The sequence below is a fragment of the Bidens hawaiensis genome, unplaced genomic scaffold (assembly GCF_021521415.1).
Source record: "Bidens hawaiensis isolate Kalapana, Puna unplaced genomic scaffold, B.hawaiensis_p1.1 tig00419617_1, whole genome shotgun sequence".
Lineage (NCBI taxonomy): Eukaryota > Viridiplantae > Streptophyta > Magnoliopsida > Asterales > Asteraceae > Bidens > Bidens hawaiensis.
This window is the reverse complement of record NW_027504913.1, coordinates 169,037-181,694: the sequence shown is the minus strand read 5'-3', so window position 1 is coordinate 181,694 and position 12,658 is coordinate 169,037. Positions and strand designations below refer to the sequence as shown.

Sequence of the window (12,658 nt, the reverse complement as noted above, 5' to 3'; positions counted from 1 at the left end):
TTTGGCAAGATCAGCAGCGGGGCTGCTGAGATACGTAGATAAAGAAAAAAAAAGACCAAGCAGTGGTCACCTTATTTTGGGTCTGATCGAAAAGTCCTTGAAGCTTGCGAGTGAAGCACCCATGTGTTGTTTTTCTTCTCTTGATTCTTAGACGTTGTTCTCTATTGTGCAATTAACTGAAGAGGCATCATTCCAAGATAAAAGAAGGATATCTTATTTTGATTGGTTCTTTAATTAAAAGAAGTCAAAAGGCAAGCTGTTGCTTTATTTGGTGTCGAGGAACTCAAAAGGAAAAATCAAATCGGTTTGGAATTTTTTTTCTATTGGTTGGTTCAACAAGCTTTGGTTGACCATAATTTGCTTTTATTTGGGTTGAACAAGACGGTTTAATTCAAAGTTTGTTTTTATACGGGTTGAACAAGTTATGTTTTGACCAATGTTTTGATATAATCTATGCTCGTGTTTAGATGACTGGGATTGCAACCAGAGGAGTGAATATGCGAGTTCATACAACCGAGTGAATGATCGGGAACAGGGTCATGGTAGTCGAGTTCGGGTGAGCCGAAAGAACACAATTATGGATCAAGGGGAGTTCTCGGGAGGTCAAAACGGATATGATGAATATCAAGATGATGAGGACCGAGATGGCTGTGAGAGCCGAGATGGTCAAGATCGTGGGTCGAATCACGTGGGTCAAAGGAGACAAGTTTAAAGTCAAAGACCACCTATTTCGAGTCAGAAATTAGGGGTTGATTGTTGGAAGTAATTTCGGACTCTAAGTCACAAGTCGGTGAACTTGAGGGACCAATGTTGACAAGCTGGTCATAGTTGGTTATATTTCCTAATTACATTATGTTTCCTGATTGTATTGTAATTATATTTGGTAATGTCTTGCCTAGCAATTTTAGTTAGTCTATATAAACCAAGATATGCTAGACATTAGAATGTGGTGTGAGATGCAACCAAGTTGGGGTTAATCTAGATGCACACGAGATGTAACCGAGTTAGGATTCATCTAGATGCAACCAAGTTAGAGTTCATCAAGAGTCAAACCGAGTTAGGGTTTGAGAGTTGTAATTAGTTTTTGATTTATATTTTCTGATTAATATAAATGAGAGTTATTTATTTAATTCGTGTTGATTATCGATCTGGGACTTGAAACGTGGGATTCGAACCTGATCACAAAGTCATATCCACCCTAGCTTGTGTGAGTGGCACTAACATGAGAAACTATCGTACATCCATGGGAGCACACAAAATTAATTTAAGTAACATCAAACCCATAACGAATGCTTTTCAATTTTCATACTACAAGATACAAAAAAGGTTTTTGAGATAGATTACATTACCATAGGACTAACATATATATAAAAGCTTTAACTTATCATGAAGATTTATTAATTGACTTAGCTTCCAAACGAGTTAGATCTTGAAATGTAAAAGGGCAGAAGTGCCATCAAGTCCCTTTGCTCTATAGAAATCTTCACTGTCGTGCTTCTATACTTAGCCGGATTATCTACTGAAAGCAAATCCTTGATAGGCTCGTATATCTTGGATGTCTGAATTAAACCTGTGGTAAAGAATGATGCCACCGATACCCTTGGCCCAACCTTGTTTGTCACCACTTTGTGTTGCGAACTCACAAACTTGTCGTTTGTAATCAACTATAAATTCCAAGGATTGCCCATATTTTAATACATTTTTAGTTTCAAAGATGATTTTTCACTTTAAAATATATTTTGACTACCATTAAAAAAATTGAATGGCGATCTTTGGCATGCTTTTTTAAAAGCGTATGCCGTAGTGGCAGCGGTGTCTTTTCCAAAGAGTCATAACATTTGTCATATCCGTTACCCAAGTTTGAATCCTCCGTATAGTGGCGTGGCATATATATATTTTTTAAGAGCGCTCACATGAGCCGGGATTCAAACCTGAGATCAGATTATGCCATGTTTGACAACTGTAAAGTATAATAGACCAACGTATAAACAAAAATAAAGTTTGAGAAAGATTGAGAGAAATAAAAATATGCCTGTAAAAGATCTCCGGCGTTCATTACTAGAGCTCCTGGTATAGGAGGAACATCAATCCATTGATCCTGATAAAATATCTTGAGGCCGCCAATATGATCTTGCAAAAGAATTGTGATGAAACCACTATCGGTATGGTTTGGGGTGCCTATCGTTAATTCAGGTTGTGGGCAAGAAGGATAGTAATTACCAAGAACAGCAAGTCCATCAGCACATCCCATGTCAAAAAGGTGATTAGCGTCGAGCCCAAGAGCCTCGGACATTAACTCAAACAAACAAACTCCTAGTTTCATCACTTGTTTTGAATATTCCAATAAAACATCCCTACAACAATATCCAACCAAACAAAAATCATTTGACTTATTATCTAGACTTTTACACTCATAATGTTTGTATATTAATTTATATCAAAACTGCAAGGCTGTGGCAACTCGTGCGGTTGGGGAGGGTTAGGGGCCATGGTGCAGTAGAATGAGTCACGCCAGTTAGTCACCGGTGCGGCATACATATCAAAGTTGCTATTATACACGAACCTCGTTTTCCCAATTGGATCTCTTGTGTACCACTGCTTCTTCACCTCGGTGTCTTGGTCATAAAAATCCCTCACTCCTTTTAACATCTCCTCCAAAACATTAATATTAATTTCATGATTCTCCACTTGAAAGAATCCCCAGCTCTCCATCGCATCCCTCACTTTCTCGATCACCGCCTTTCGTCGTATGGGATCTCCATTGATTCCTTGGAGGTCTATGGTTGGAAGAGTCAGTTGTGTTTGTTGGGAGTTGAGGTTTTCCGGTGAAGGTAGACGGAATATTCTAGGGACCTCCGTTATTCCAGAATCAACAAGTCCTTTGACGCCGGTTTTGGTTTCGTCAAACGCCTTTAGTTCGGCTTTCCGATAGTAGTCCGGTGGGATTACAGACGTGCTAGTGAGACCCATTTTTTCTGACTTTGGAAGATATTAGTTTGGAAAGTTATAATAACTATGCTAGTGGAGTCTCATGCTGACACCACAAGAAAAATAATATCTCAATTGTGACAAAATACCATGTCTTATTATTTATAATATTACAATTTCAGGGAAACTAATGCATCACCTCTTGTACACTCTGCAGTGAAATTTGTAGACCACTCCACGTGTTCTTCACCGCTAATCCTGGAAACAATCATCGTCACTGTTGCCGGGTGGCGGTGGTGTGGTACCTTTTCGTGCAATTCAGATTCATCGGCCTTTCCTCTCTGAACGTGCAGTTCTAATCTATTTCTTTTCTTTCTTCTTTCTTTATGGTGTTGCCGGATTTTGTTTGTGTTGTTGCGGGGTTCCATTTACGAACCCTAGGCACGACGGTCACGATGGTGGTTGTCTGAAGTCTTTCTTTGTATATGGCGGTGCCTGATTCGTGTGTTGTTGCCGGGTTCCGGTTAAAAACCCTAGGCGACAGTGCACAACGGTGGCCGTGGTGTTTGAATATGGTGGTGACAGAATTGTTTTGTGTTTCGTAGCGTTTTAGCTTAATATATATTATGTCGTTCTTTGTGTTGCGCAGATCGATGGGGTGCTTATGGATGGTGTTTCTTTGACATGGTTTATGTTTTGGTAATTGTTTTGTGTTTTTGGTGTTCGACGTTCCATTCGGTTTTAATTACTTTATGCTGCTAATATGTATAGTTCAATGGTTGACAGGTGCTCTAATCTGCGGATTATCTGCTTTTCATTCTGCTCTAGGTATCGTCATTGTCTTTTTCCCACCTGCAATCTGTTATATACAACTATTTGGACTCATGCTTTTACATATATCATGTAATTGTTGGTATCTAATTGCTTGCTTCTTTGATGGTGGTAATTTAAACATGCTTGATGCCTTTTCTATTGTTAATTTGTTATTAGTTTTACTATATTTTGCGTTCATTGATGATGTGTTTATTTAAATTTGAAACTGTTTATTTAAATTTAGGATTGTTATGTTATAGGTTACAGTTAGCAACATTTTGGACTCATGCGTTACTTATATGATGATGTATAATATTATTTTGCATTCATTGGTATTTTGTTTGGTTATGACCATTATTTGCCATGGTGGGTGTACTGCTATATTTCACCCAAGAAGTTGTCTTCAGTTTCCGTTTATTGCTTCTTTCATGGTGTTAATTTAAACATGCCTAATTTCTTCTTTTTTTTAGCATTATTTTTCCTTCATTGATGTTGTGTGTATTGAAAATGAGGATTGTTTTACAATTGCTTTTGATGTGAATTTTTTGGTCATCTATCCATTGAAATTATTTTATTACTTTGCAACTTTATGATTTGACTTCTTTGTTCATGGAATACGTATTTGTGTTTATGTGCCATCATTGATATAATTTGTATAATAAAACTCATCAATGCATCAATTAAAAGGTTACCATAGATTTTATTATTTACTCAATTTGAGGTGTATGAAAGTGTATGTCTGATTATCTTCTATGGTTAATGGTAAATGTTCTGTTTTCTATGTTTAGCATGTGTTTTGTTATGTTGTGGTGGACTTTTTTTTTGCTGTGTTTACAATGCAGATGTGAAGAGGCTGCCACAAGTTTTGATCCTCTCTTGGCGTGGCAAAAAATCCAAGGACGTCATATGCGAGTTTTTCCACTTGCATCTTGGAAACGTAACATAGAAAACTATGTCAATTGTGGACGAACGCTTGAATCTAAACTTGAAGAACTTATGTAAGATGTTATTGCTGAACTGAATGATAGATAATGTTGAATCAAAGAACTTGGAGAAAATAATGCTTATTGTTACACAGATGTTTAGTCACTAATGATGTACAAAAAATTGCAATACAAGCACTGTTTTTGTTTTAAGGGTTTTAAGACGCCGCAAAGCGCCAGGTAAAACATGTGTGTTTACTTTGTGATTTAGGTCACATTTCGATTTGTTTTATATAGTTTGGTTATTTATTTCTTCGTTGCATTTACGTTTTGAGTCACGCTAGCATTTTTAGATGTTCACCGATTTTTTTTGCTTTGTCATTAACCCTAAACAACACCCAAATAGACCCCCCCCTCCCCCCCGCAACGCGGGGGGTTCAAAAAGCTAGTTTCTAATAAAATTTTGTAAAGTAACTCGAGATATCAAAATGACTGGTTTAAAGTTGGATGCAACTCACAAGGTTTGGATCGTCTGATCAATCTGAACTATGAGGGGTCCACCTATGACTTTGATTATGTGACAAATGTTATGGATTAGGGAAAATTCTAAAAATAGTTTAAAATAGGAGAGAGAGACTGAAAATAGTACTTGAAAATTACAACTTCCAAAAATAGTTCCCTCAAATCTATTGGAGCCGATGCTTTGGGAATCCATCCGATGGATTTCATTAACCACTAAGAAATTGCCAAGTATCCCACTGTCTGTTAAACCTCACCTACCCCCGATGGTTTTCTAATTAAATCCGTCTGGACCAATAATTTTGGAATGAAAATCATCTCCAAAAATCATGAAAATCCATTTTTTTTTAAATTCATCTGAGTTGATGAATTTCAAGTGAATTTCGTCTTCGAAGTTAATTTTCAAAAAAACATGCACCACCACCACTACCATTATGATCTCCACTTTCCAGCCACCACCCCACCCCACCCCACCCACCACCACCACCACCACCACCACCACTCCCACTTTTCCGGCAAACATCACCTCCATTACCCGCCCATCATCATCACACCTTTCCGACCACCACCCCACCCACCACCACCACCATCAGTCCCACTTTTCCTCCAAACATTACCTCCATCACCCTCCCATTATCATCATCACTTTTCCGGCCACCACCCCACCCACCACCACCATTCCCACTTTTTCTGCAAGCATCACCTCCATCGGAGCCATGTATAAAACCCTCAAAACTTTGGTTAATAAAAGAATACAAACCTTCAAGGCCTTGAAAATGTTGAGCTATTGGAGTTCTTCGGGAAAGGAGATGGGCGGCGGCGGCGAAGGGAGGATTTGATGAAGATGGAGACGAAGATGAAGAAGGTGTAACACCCTGACCTTGGGCGTAATACGCCGGGGCAGAATATGTCAGGGCGGTATGTACAGATTGCTCACAAGCTCATAACACTATTAATGTGACAAATATAATTACTTCATTTCATTAAATCACAAGTACATAATTTGGCATTAATCAAATAACAATACAATAACTTTGAATTTCATTATGATATGTTTCTAACAACTTAATGGTCCAAGTATCTAGTCTTCAATCCTCAAATTAAACTTCAATCTGCAGTACGTTTAAAATAATATATTTTATCAACAATAATGTTGGTGAGAATTAATAAGGTTTTGCATATATATATATATATACGAAAAGTGTAAAATTCACAAGTCAAGATGTATCGTCTCAATCATAAAGTAAAAGAAAAGTAAATACATGATATTCACGTTCGCTTGACATAAGTCATATCTACTAAGGAACCCCCGTTCGCCGAGCTACTTGGTGTATAGAATAATGATAATGATACCGCCATTTAAAAATTGACGGTACAGGTACATCCCGTCGGACCCTCCCACTTTGAGTATGTGTATGAGTCTCCACCAACAAAACAATAAACAACTAGCACATAACCACATAATTTACAAACAATATGATACGAAGAAAATACATACAAGACACGCATGTGAATTTTAGTTTGCAACGTGAAACATGAAATAAAAGTTTGAAACGTGTTACACCCCAAAACGATAAAAGATGAAAAAGGGGTTATGAAAAACTCACATGAAAGTTGTGCGCAAATAAACAAAGAAGCGAATGCGGTCTTAAGCGAGTGCACCGACGTAGTTAGGTTCGACGAGTGACCCTACATTCGAAAAATATTCTAGTTTCATGATGATGATAAAGGAAAAGAAAAGACAAGTAGAGAAGTCGCGGGTTCGGTAAACGGTTTATGTAATTTTAAGGTAATTGTTGGAAAATATATGTTACACTCTATAATTCAAGAAGCTGGTTGTTTTGGTTTTAAATCATTATGTTTTAGGTTTATAAAGAAAGATTTGGTTATAATATTTATTAGTCAATATTAATGAGTACGTCCGGTTCGTTTTTAAATAACGAACCCGATTTTATTAAGAAAATAAGGGTTAAGCGAAGTTTGTTTGTATGTTTTTTATCAGATATGAACCCGAGGTTAAGTCGGATTTATGCCCAACATTTTTAGGATTTGAAAATAATGTTATAAAATTTGAAAGCCATATTCAAAAGGTTTTGATTTGAAAAAAAAGTATGTTCTTGAACATAACCGAACATTAACGAACCGAGTGTGGGAATATGTTGTTACCACATATGTCAATTTTTTTGACAACATATGTAGACAAACTGAAAACATCATATTAATTACCCGGGGAATGCTAAATGAAAGAATACAATTTGAAGTCGAACTTGGTTGTTGAGCACCAAAGAGAAAGCTAAAATGAATAGTAGTGGAAGTCGGGTTATGACAAAGAATGAGCACAAGTAGAGTGCTTTTTATATAGCCAAGGATTCGTTAATAAAAAGGAAAAATGAATTAAATGCAAATGACTAGTAAAAAGGCTAGTCTTAAGGGCTTGAAACAAGAATTTGACCAATTAAATAAGTTTTATGACCATTTGATGATAAAGGATCATGCATATAAGTTGGAAATGAGTCTAGATACATGTCACATCATCCATAATAAGTCAAAAGGCGAGAAATCGATCAAAATAAATAAATATAGACGAATGCCACTCAAAATATGCAATTAACCATAATTGGTGAAAGAATAATGGTTGAAATGTAGTCAAAACATAAATGAATTAAATTGAATTGAATTGATCTTGAATTAAATTTAATGCTTGAGATAACAATATTAATAAAACATCATGATAATCGTAAACAGCATAATGATCATATTCAATAAATTAGCCGTCTTTAATAATAACTGAAGGTCCGAATTACATCAAACATTTTAAACAAGTCGTGTTACAAGTTTGAAAATTAACGAATGTTACAGAAGGTGAAGATGAAGATGAACATGAAGATGAAGATAAAGAAGATGAAAATGAAGATGAAGATGGTGTTTTTTTGAAATTCGTCTCCAAAGATGAAATTCACATGAACTTCATCTTGTCAGACGAATTTCAAAATAACACGAATTTTGATGCAGATGATTTTCAAATAAAGTTTCTTTTTCAAAAATGATTTTTAAATAAAAAAAATTTGGTCCGATTAATTAGAAGGCAAAACCCACGTGGTAGGTAAGGGATGAGACACTTGGAAATTTCTTAGTGGTTGTTGAAATCCATCGAATGGATTCCCAAAGCATCAGACCCGATAGATTTGAGGGGACTATTTTTGGAAGTTGCAATTTACAGGGACTATTTTTAGTTTCTCTCTCATATTTTGGACTATTTTCAGAAATTTCCCCTATGGATTACTATAAGAGGTACCAAACTTTTTACTTTATATAAGTCTTAGTTGCATGTCCTTAAGAAATTAGAGGGTATATATGTCTTTTACACAAATACATTCACAAAAAAAAACTAAAGTTACTGTTTTACTCCCTAAACTTTACTCAACCTTTGAAATTTTTAAAAAAGTAACAACTTTATCCCTTAAATCTTTACCACTTTCACAACATTTTATTTGTTTTCTTCTTATATCTTTTAAAATATTTATTTTTAACAAATTCCAAACATACCTTCGCGATGTGCTTATTTTTGTCGACACGTTGATGTAAAGTTTATTGAATATTGATGATCGGTTTAAATGTACAAGTCATATTTGCATCAATGTACAAGTTATTTAAGAGTTCAAGTTACAACTTTTATAGCTTGTGGTACTACCGAAAAAAAAAAAAGATAAAAGCAGCATTTGCCAGTTGATAGAGGTTCCACACTTTCTCACTCGTACCCTCTTTTTAATTTCACAAGTTCAGGAGTGAGTTTTTTTTTCTTTTTCAATTTCGATGGTGATTTGTTTTTTAGCGTTGATATGGATTTACGGGGTTTTGGAATCATTCGATTCGATTTTTTTTATCTGTAATTGTGAAATGGGAGTTTACGTGGTTTGATTTTGAGAAGATTTTTTATTGTGGTTCTCAAATTTATGCTTCATCTTATTGTCTAATTATTTGCATTATACATGCAGCACTCTTGGAACCTGTGTGAATGCAAACCAAAAGATGTTGCTAATTTTGTTATCCTTATTTTTAGGTGGTGCACATGAATATGGTCATTAAGGAAAATAGGAAACCTGGGTGTGGCTTTAGGCATTATAGAAATAATATAAATTATGTTATAGTTTAAAAGAACGATTTTAGATGCAAACGGAAAATTGTGTCATCCAGGTTGACACAAAAACTTCTTATTTTTCTGTTTTTTTAATTAATAATTTCAAAAACCAATTTTTAATTTTAATCTTTATAATTTATAATATTCTTTTTTGTCTTGATGGAATTAGATTGGTAAAAGTTATGGTGAATATAATGGGCCATGTTTTTCCAGATTATGGCCGATGACTAGTTATGGAAGAACTTTACTTAGTTTAAGATTTATATATATATATATATATATATATATAAAAGCAAATCTCATGTTTGCATGATGCATTTGTTTTGTGGGATTTTTTTTTGGATTCCATTGGATTTAACTCAAGTGTAGAGTTCTTTTTTATTTATCTTTTTCTATGCAAATTCTACTCTATTAATTTTTCTTAACTTATAGTGTTCTTATTGCAGTTGGTCACACAAGAAAAAGGGTTGCTATGAATGAAGCTAGAGAACGATCACGAAACAACCAAAGCAAGGTTTTTATAAATTACATAAAAATGACACTTTTGGGAATCTTGTTTAGGTTGACTATGAAAGGTGCAAAGGCATTGCTCCAAATCATACATGTACACACATGCTAATTTTTGCTCTACGGGTAATCCAAAACCCACACTTTTATAATCTTTTCGCCAAATTATTCGATCCTTTATAAGTATACAATACAATATCTTTGCAGGAAGTACTCAGAACTCATGTTGACCTAAAAGGATCAATTGTTCTTTCACAAATTCTAATTTTTATATGTGGGTACATAGTTAACCATTTTCTTTTTTTTCTTTTCTTTAATAGTTTCTAAAAATATAAGATGATGATAATTGAAAATTAAGTGACGACTAACTGACAATGACAAAAGTTATAGAGGTTTTCTTTTTATATTGCCAATGGTAGTCGTGCATCATGCTTAAGAGATAATTTTTTGATACCATTTTTAAATGGGTCAAAAGACTGTTAGCATTCTATAATTATGTAGCTATAAAAGTGATTTTGAAATTTTCTTATGGTTAAAGTTGTAAACAAGATGAAATATTTGGTAGGGAAAATGAAGGAAACAGGATGAAACATATATGGTGAGAAATTTTAAATACAAGAAGGTAACTCCTCACTTTTCAATCTTTGTGTACGAAGGATGTATATATGTTAAATAAAAGAAGATCGCATACACTATGAGAATAATTTGAAGTTTCATGCCATCAAGGTATTTTGGTCATTATTGAAACGCTACAAAATAAAGTAGGTTTGGTTATTTGTAACTTTTTCTGTTCAAATTCAACTTTTTGTGGGCCAAAACTGATTTTTTTAAGTTGAATTTTCTAGTAAAATGGTAAAAGTTGACCAAAAAGTACATGGTTGATCGATTATGCAACTGAAACGGATTCAGTTAAACAAATCAACTTGAACACGACCCGTGCAATTAAACAGGTCCATCTGAAGTCTAAACACGGCCATTCAATTTAACAAGTCAATATGAACATGACCCGTGCATGTGAATTGTAAAAAGTGAGTTAAAATGTTAAATGGCTCCGCGGGTTCACCTACTTAATTTAACAAGTTAATCATGCCAACGTGAACATAACATGTTTAATTTAATAGGTTAACCTGAGCACAACCTATTTTATTAAACAGGTCCTTAACACAACTTAGGATTGGTTGTAAAAAATGGGTTAATAACCTAATGGTGATTGCTATTGATTTCAAATCTGTAATGTAATATGTTATCGAATTTGCTTAGTGACTTATAATTTATGTGTAATATGCTATTCGCTGCATGTATTATGCTTATTCGATTCGTTACTTTGATGCTGCATGTATTATGCTTATTCGTTTTGTTACTTTGATGTTTATCCGTATAGCCTAGAGATTTGGTAGAATGCCAATTTTTTTTTGCAAAATATGGCAAAGCTTTTTTTTTTTTTTTTCGGTGACATGGCTTTTATCAAAATATAGAAGTTTTTACATGTGCAATTACATGTTGATCTAGAAATTTAGTGGATAAAAATATGTGGGTTAATTACTTGTTTTATACTGAAAGTGAACAGAAAATATTAACGATCACGAATTACAAGTTCTAACTTCACATACATCATATACATATCAAATATATTTATATTTTTTTTCCAGCCAAAATTATTTGCTTCCTGAGACATTCAATTTGCCATCTTCACGATTTGTTCGTATTCTTACTTTCTTCTTTACTAAATGCAGGTTACATTGAAACACAGGAACAATGCGTTTACGTAGATTATGCGTTTATTTTTGGACAACCTACTTGACTTTTTTTTCTTCTTTTTATGTAGATTATGTGTTTATTTTGGAACAATGTATTTCGCTTTTGTTGAACATTGTCGTAAACTTGCATTATGTTGACTTTTCATTTGGACATTTTTTTTTGTTTGTTAAGAACCTAAATATAGGATCCTAATTTTTAAATATTTGAAAACTAGCTTTAGAAACCCGTGTATTATACGGTATAAGTTAATGTATAATTACAATGAACAATTTAATAAAAATCAAATAAAAGATAATTAATTTTCTTTATATTATGTTAAAAATGTATTACAAAAAGAGTCGATTTATATCATCAATGTATTTTAAGTTTAAATCGAGAATGGAAATCGAGAATGGGTTGTTCTACCATTGGTTTACAATAATGAAGCAATGATTTGTGTAAATCATTATAACCTTAATGCTTTTAATGATTTATGGATAATCACCTATGTAAAAGAGAAGTAGGGTCGCTTCAAATGAAACTGTGGGGTGTGCAATTCCTAGAGCTTTCACATAACCAGGCTAGTGTTCCAGGACCATAATGGACACGATAATGAGGAGATGTGCCCGACTAGGGAGAGTATTGTGTGAAGTGTATTGTCTTCTATACCAATGGGGGTTTGTTCAAGGACATCGCGTCTACTACCGCTAGGAGACTAAGTATACTACACAAAGGAAGGTTCAAAGCCAACACCTACCTATCCTGCAATACTCAACTGTCGAGGTTCCATTGGATATTTTGTGTGTTTTGATAAATCTCCATTCATGTGGGGGATTGTTGGAAAATATGGTGAATGAATATTTGATGGTTTTATTATATGTGACTCTTTAAGTGGTGAATTTAATTATATCTTTTAACTAGAGTATTTATGCTACTTTATTAGAGGTTTAATGTCTAATATCAAGTCTCTAATTAATAAGAGACTTTTCATCCATGCATGGCTCTATATACAAGAGTTTTTATTTGTCTCATGGAGATGAGTGAAAAAGAATTCTTAGAGAATAGAGAATACTTAAAGACCACATATGTGGGA

At 34.2% G+C, this 12,658-nt stretch overlaps 1 pseudogene across 1 annotated transcript; it reads right to left on the bottom strand.

The window, feature by feature from the left end:
* Positions 1-1,367: 1,367 nt before the first annotated feature.
* Positions 1,368-2,981, bottom strand: LOC143609400 (1-aminocyclopropane-1-carboxylate oxidase homolog 1-like; annotated as a pseudogene). The gene is made up of 3 exons (XR_013149415.1): positions 2,450-2,981; positions 2,033-2,360; positions 1,368-1,664 (listed from the first exon to the last, which is right to left on the bottom strand). The product of XR_013149415.1 is annotated as a 1-aminocyclopropane-1-carboxylate oxidase homolog 1-like (transcript).
* Positions 2,982-12,658: the final 9,677 nt, after the last annotated feature.